Source organism: Eretmochelys imbricata, chromosome 6 (assembly GCF_965152235.1).
Source record: "Eretmochelys imbricata isolate rEreImb1 chromosome 6, rEreImb1.hap1, whole genome shotgun sequence".
In the NCBI taxonomy this organism is placed as follows: domain Eukaryota; kingdom Metazoa; phylum Chordata; order Testudines; family Cheloniidae; genus Eretmochelys; species Eretmochelys imbricata.
The window spans coordinates 119,723,049-119,729,048 of NC_135577.1; positions in this window are offsets into that span (position 1 = coordinate 119,723,049).

A 6,000-nucleotide genomic window follows, 5' to 3' on the forward strand; every position below is an offset into this window, starting at 1 on the left:
AGACAGATAAGCACCTGATTTGTGCCCTACCTAGAGCTGACTTCCGTGGGGCTCTGTGTTGTCTCAAGGATCTGTCCACATGGATCCAGTCGCAGGATCAGGACCTTCAAATTTGCAAGCACAAAGTTGCCCCCAGAAAAAGGAAATGGGGCCTATCTAGTCCCTCAAATACACCACAAGAGATACAAGGTAGGTGAGGTAATATCTTTTATTGGAGCAACTTCTGCTGATGGAAGGGACAAGCTTTTGAGCTACACAGGGCTCTTCTTCGGGTCTGGAGAGGCAATCAGAGTGCCCAAGATAAATACAAAGTGGGAAAAATTGTTAAGCATAAGGGGTTCAACATGCTTTAGGAGACCACTTAAAGAGAAGTTGGCAGTTGAGGGTTAGCAGGCAGGAGGGGGTGTTGTAATGAATCATAAAACCAGTGTCTCTGTTAAGTCCATGTTTCTTAGTGTCCAGCAGGGTTATAAATTTAAGTTCCCAGGCTTGCTGGGAACTTGATTGTTGGGACAATAAAAGATATGGTCTCATCTACCTTGTCTCTCATATTCAGGGACCAACAGGGCCACAATACTGCAAATGCCAAAGGGGATGTGGGTTATCATGGCTTGGCCCTCCCACTTCTCCCACACTGTCCAGCTGACTGAAGTCAGTACAGACAGAGAGAAAGAGAGCATAAGCTACACTACCAACAACAACAAAAAGAGGTGTAGTAACAATCAGGGAACATGTCCCGTCCCTCCCCCCCCCCCATCTCCTTACATTCTGCCTGGCTGTATGCTCCACAGGCAGTTCCTGGGGAAAGGCAATAGCATTGTATCCCCAACTTCCGTCCTCCCAGCAGGCTTGTGGACTGCAAAGCCCCCACAGAACCCTGATTTTTGAAAAATGACTGCAGCACAGAGTTCCCTTAAACTGTACCCCAAATTAACTGCACTAAACTCTGTTACCCTTCACTGAGTGGAGTGCACGGCTGGGAAGAGGTCTCACACCTACCATTCATCTCTCTAATTTCTCATTAGCTTTAAAAACCCTACCAGCATGTGGAACTTTTGAACTTCCCTTGGAGATGCTGTGATTAAGCTGTCACAGTTAATCGGGACAAGGTGGGTGAGGTAATGTCTTTTATTGGACCAACGTCTGTTGGTGAGAGAGACCAGCTTTCAACCTACACAGAGCTCGAAAGCTTGTCTCTCGCACAACTTTTAAAAGTTGGCCCAATAAAAGATATTACCTCACCCACCTTGTCTCTCTAATATCCTGGGACCAACCTGGCTACAATAACACTGCAAACACTAAATTGTTGCAGGATTTTTCTTAATCTTCCACTAGGGGGTACCATCACCCCATAATTTTTGAAAACAGGAAGTCTGCTGAATGCTGCTTTTAATGAAACATGAAAGCCAGGCCCAGTAAAGCCCCCTGAAAAAAAAGGTTAAAAAATCCTGGTTTACAAGAAAAAAAAGCTGTAATTTTATGAAGTATTTTAATTTGATTCTGTTTAGTTAGACCAGCCCCATGGACATGCACCATACAGTATAAACCTGTGACTTCGTGGATATAAACATTCTAACTTCAAATTGAATAAAGGCAGAACTAGAGGCTGGAGAGTTATGGAAGAAGTGGTAGCCCTCAGAGGCTTGCATTTAAAAACATTAATTTTATTAAAGTGATGACACACACACAACTTTCAGAACTATATTATTATTTGTATTATAGTAGCACCTAGGGGCGCAAACAAGAGCTGGGCTCCATTGTGCTAGGTGCTGTACAAATACATAGTGAGAGACAGCCTCTGCCCCAAAGAGCTCACAATCTAAACAGACAAGGCGAAGGATAGGGGACTCAGAGGAAACAGAGGTACGGAGAAGAGAGGTGAGTCACTCAAAGTCACACAACACATCAGTGGCAGAGCCAGCAATAGGACCCAGTTTTCCTAAGGCTTATTCTAGGGCCTGGTCCACTAGATCCAGATGCCTCAAAGGCTACATGTATTCAGCCTGCTTTTCAGACATGTTCATCATCCAAAGTACCAATGAAAGTCAACAGGAGCTGAAGCAGCACAGATGGGGGAAAGCATGAGTGGGTGCTCAGCTCCTCTTAAAATCAGGTCCCTACAGTCCAACTAAGTTAGAATGCAACAGCGGGTCACAAGAAAGAAGTGGCACAAATACACATAAGCCTACACTTTCAGTGGGGTTAACAATATGCCCACAGAAGTGGCAGGCACTTCAAGTTGCATGTGCAAAGCACACTCCACATACAGCTCTGTATTTGCACATCACTATTTAATGGATACCTATAAATTAGTGCTTGTGTGCACACCTGCAGTATTTTGAGGGCATCTTGTAGAGGCTTGCTGAGCATTTAGGTTAGTAGATAAAGATACCGCAGCCATCTGCTTTTCATACAGATTAGAGACATTGCCCTGAAAACTGCCGAGTACACCCAATGCCTATTTACTTCTGTGGGAATTGAGGGTGCTCAGCAACTCCTAGGATTGGGACAAAACCAAAATGATACCAAGTCTTTGTATTTCCCTTTCCCAAAAACTGAACTCTCTTTCAGAGTGGTGCAGAATCTAATTCCCTTTGTATCATATAGAAATATTTAATTTGCCTTCTAGCTCTGGTAACTAAGGACAAAATTTTCCTCTCCGACCTGCGTGGCAGTCCTCACTTTAAATTTGTTAGTCTTTAAGGTGCCACAAGTTCTCCTTTTCTTTTTGCAAATACAGACTAACACGGCTGCTACTCTGAAACCAGTCCTCACTTTGACACTCTGCTGTCTCCATGTGATTCCTTGGACACTAGTGGAAACTCTGCATATGCTGGGTATGAAGATGAGCACTATGGTGTGGATCTGACAGGACAACTTTTCTCTGAGTCAGGATATTTTTTTGGGAAAAAACATCACCCCACAACCTTTTGTTTCTTAACAACAAACAGCCTTGCAGCAAAAAGAGTGGCAGCCAAGAAAAACTTGTTAGAGCAGTTCAAGGGTTGTAGCTGGGTAATGGGATGAAACTAAAGGAAAAAATAAGTTATACACTAGTCAGTGAGCTCTGCTAGATGGTGCGCATCGACTCCCTACAGCACCATGGCAATTACTCAGGAAAGATCATCAGCTGGTCAGCCTAGGCCACGATTCAGCAAAACACTTAAGTACATGCCCAGTAAGCCTATCACTACAGAGCAAAACACTTAAGTACATCAGGTTTCAGAGTAGCAGCCGTGTTAGTCTGTATTCGCAAAAAGAAAAGGAGTACTTGTGGCACCTTAGAGACTAACCAATTTATTTGAGCATAAGCTTTTGTGAGCTACAGCTCACTTCATTGGATGCATTCAGTGGAAAATACAGTGAGGAGATTTATATACACACAACATGAAAAAATGAGTGTTTATCATGCACACTGTAAGGAGAGTGATCACTTAAGATGAGCTATAAGAGATCCACTTCCTGGACACTACAGTGCTAATAAGCGATGGTCACATAAACACCACCCTATACCAGAAACCTACTGACCGCTATTCCTAGCTACATGCCTCTAGCTTTCATCCAGACCACACCACACGATCCATTGTCTACAGCCAAGCTCTACGATACAACCGCATTTGCTCCAACCCCTCAGACAGAGACAAAAGCCTACAAGATCTCTATCAAGCATTCTTACAACTACAATACCCACCTGCTGAAGTGAAGAAACAGATTGACAGAGCCAGAAGAGTACCCAGAAGTCACCTACTACAGGACAGGCCCAACAAAGAAAATAACAGAACGCCACTAGCCGTCACCTTCAGCCCCCAACTAAAACCTCTCCAACGCATCATCAAGGATCTACAACCTATCCTGAAGGACGACCCATCGCTCTCACAAATCTTGGGAGACAGGCCAGTCCTTGCCTACAGACAGCCCCCCAACCTGAAGCAAATACTCACCAGCAACCACACACCACACAGCAAAACCACTAACTCAGGAACCTATCCTTGCAACAAAGCCCGTTGCCAACTGTGTCCACATATCTATTCAGGGGACACCATCATAGGGCCTAATCACATCAGCCACACTATCAGAGGCTCGTTCACCTGCACATCTACCAATGTGATATATGCTATCATGTGCCAGCAATGCCCTCTGCCATGTACATTGGTCAAACTGGACAGTCTCTACGTAAAAGAATAAATGGACACAAATCAGATGTCAAGACTTATAACATTCATAAACCAGTCGGAGAACACTTCAATCTCTCGGGTCACTCTATTTCTGACCTAAAAGTGGCAATTCTTCAACAAAAAGACTCCAACAAGAAACTGCTGAATTGGAATTAATTTGCAAATTGGATACAATTAACTTAGACTTGAATAGAGACTGGGAGTGGTTGAGTCATTACACAAAGTAAAACTATTTCCCCTTGTTTATTCACCCCCCCACACACACACACACTGTTCCTCAGACGTTCTTGTTAACTGCTGGAAATGGCCCACCTTGATTATCACTACAAAAGGTTTCCTCCTCCTCCCCCCCCCCGCTGGTAATAGCTCATCTTAAGTGATCACTCTCCTTACAGTGTGCATGATAAAGACCCATTTTTTCATGTTCTGTGTGTATATAAATCTCCTCACTGTATTTTCCACTGAATGCATCCGATGAAGTGAGCTGTAGCTCACAAAAGCTTATGCTCAAATAAATTGGTTAGTCTCTAAGTCCCAAGTACTCCTTTTCTTTTTAAGTACATCAGTAAGCCGATCCCAACTGAGCAAAATACTTAAGTCCCATTTAAATTCCATTGTTCTCAGTGGGAGACTTGCTTGTGAAAAAATGGCTACAGTATCAGTCCCACAGTATAAAACATGAGAGCTGTCAAAATTTTTGACTGAAACAGAATTTTCTTTAATTTTTTAAACAATTAAAAACTGAGAAACTGAGGGCAGGGTCCTTGTTTGTTTGATCCTTGCCTGTTCCAACCTTTCCCTCAGAAAAAGGGAAGGGACAAAGGGGGGTGGAAAACATAATTTTTCCCCCCAAAAAAACAGTTTTAAAAATTGTCTCTTTGAAAATCTTGCAAAGTTCCATGCAACAAATTTGAATAAAATGAACATATTTTGTTTCTTTTGAATTTTTTGTGTGGAAAATACAATTTTCAAACACACACACACACACACACACACACACACACAGAGTTGTATTTTAATTAGAAAACAAAAACACAGAACCCAGAGTTCCCTTTGGACACCTTGCATATGTATTTGGCGTTTTTACCCTGCATTCTGTTAACTAATTTACAAAAATGAATAGCAGATGAATTACAGTCATCTATTGATGGTCTTGGCAGTGGCTGTGCGCTTGAGGCAATCAAGGTCTTTCACTGACAGAACACCACGTATTGCATGCAGCTAGAATCCTTAGCTATATTGTGGCATTCCTTTTATTAGAGTGATTTGCAATAGAATCTGTAGAGGTCCACAATAGGAACTGCCTACCAATTAACAAGGAACCCAAGTTTTTTTCTATTTTCAGATATTTCTAGGATTATAACCAGAAACAAAACCATGAGCAACGAGGCCAGTAAACAGTGACCCTTGCTGACTAGTGTTTGTTTTATAACATTTGGCATATCTTGATATGTACATAACAATAGTTCTTCAACCATAAATAATATTTTACAGAGGTCACACCATAGTTATTTAAGTTCAGGGGTTTATTTCCCAGAGCACTAAGTAGCTGTGAATGAATTATGTTTAGTCTGATCTGCCACAGAAGGGTCATAAACATATATGTTGTAGCAAACCACGGAATATTACTCCTGTACATCAGGCAAATTGTAAATGTAAAAGAATAATGCTTGATAAGGGGGAAGTATTTTTATTTTGTTAAAGTAATATATGTTTCTAGGGAAGCACTATAAAAGTTTATGTTAACTTGTTTCCCAGAACAGAAGAAAAGATTCAGAGGCAGCCTTAACAGTCGCTCCTCAAGCCAACCCAGGAGTGGGGATAC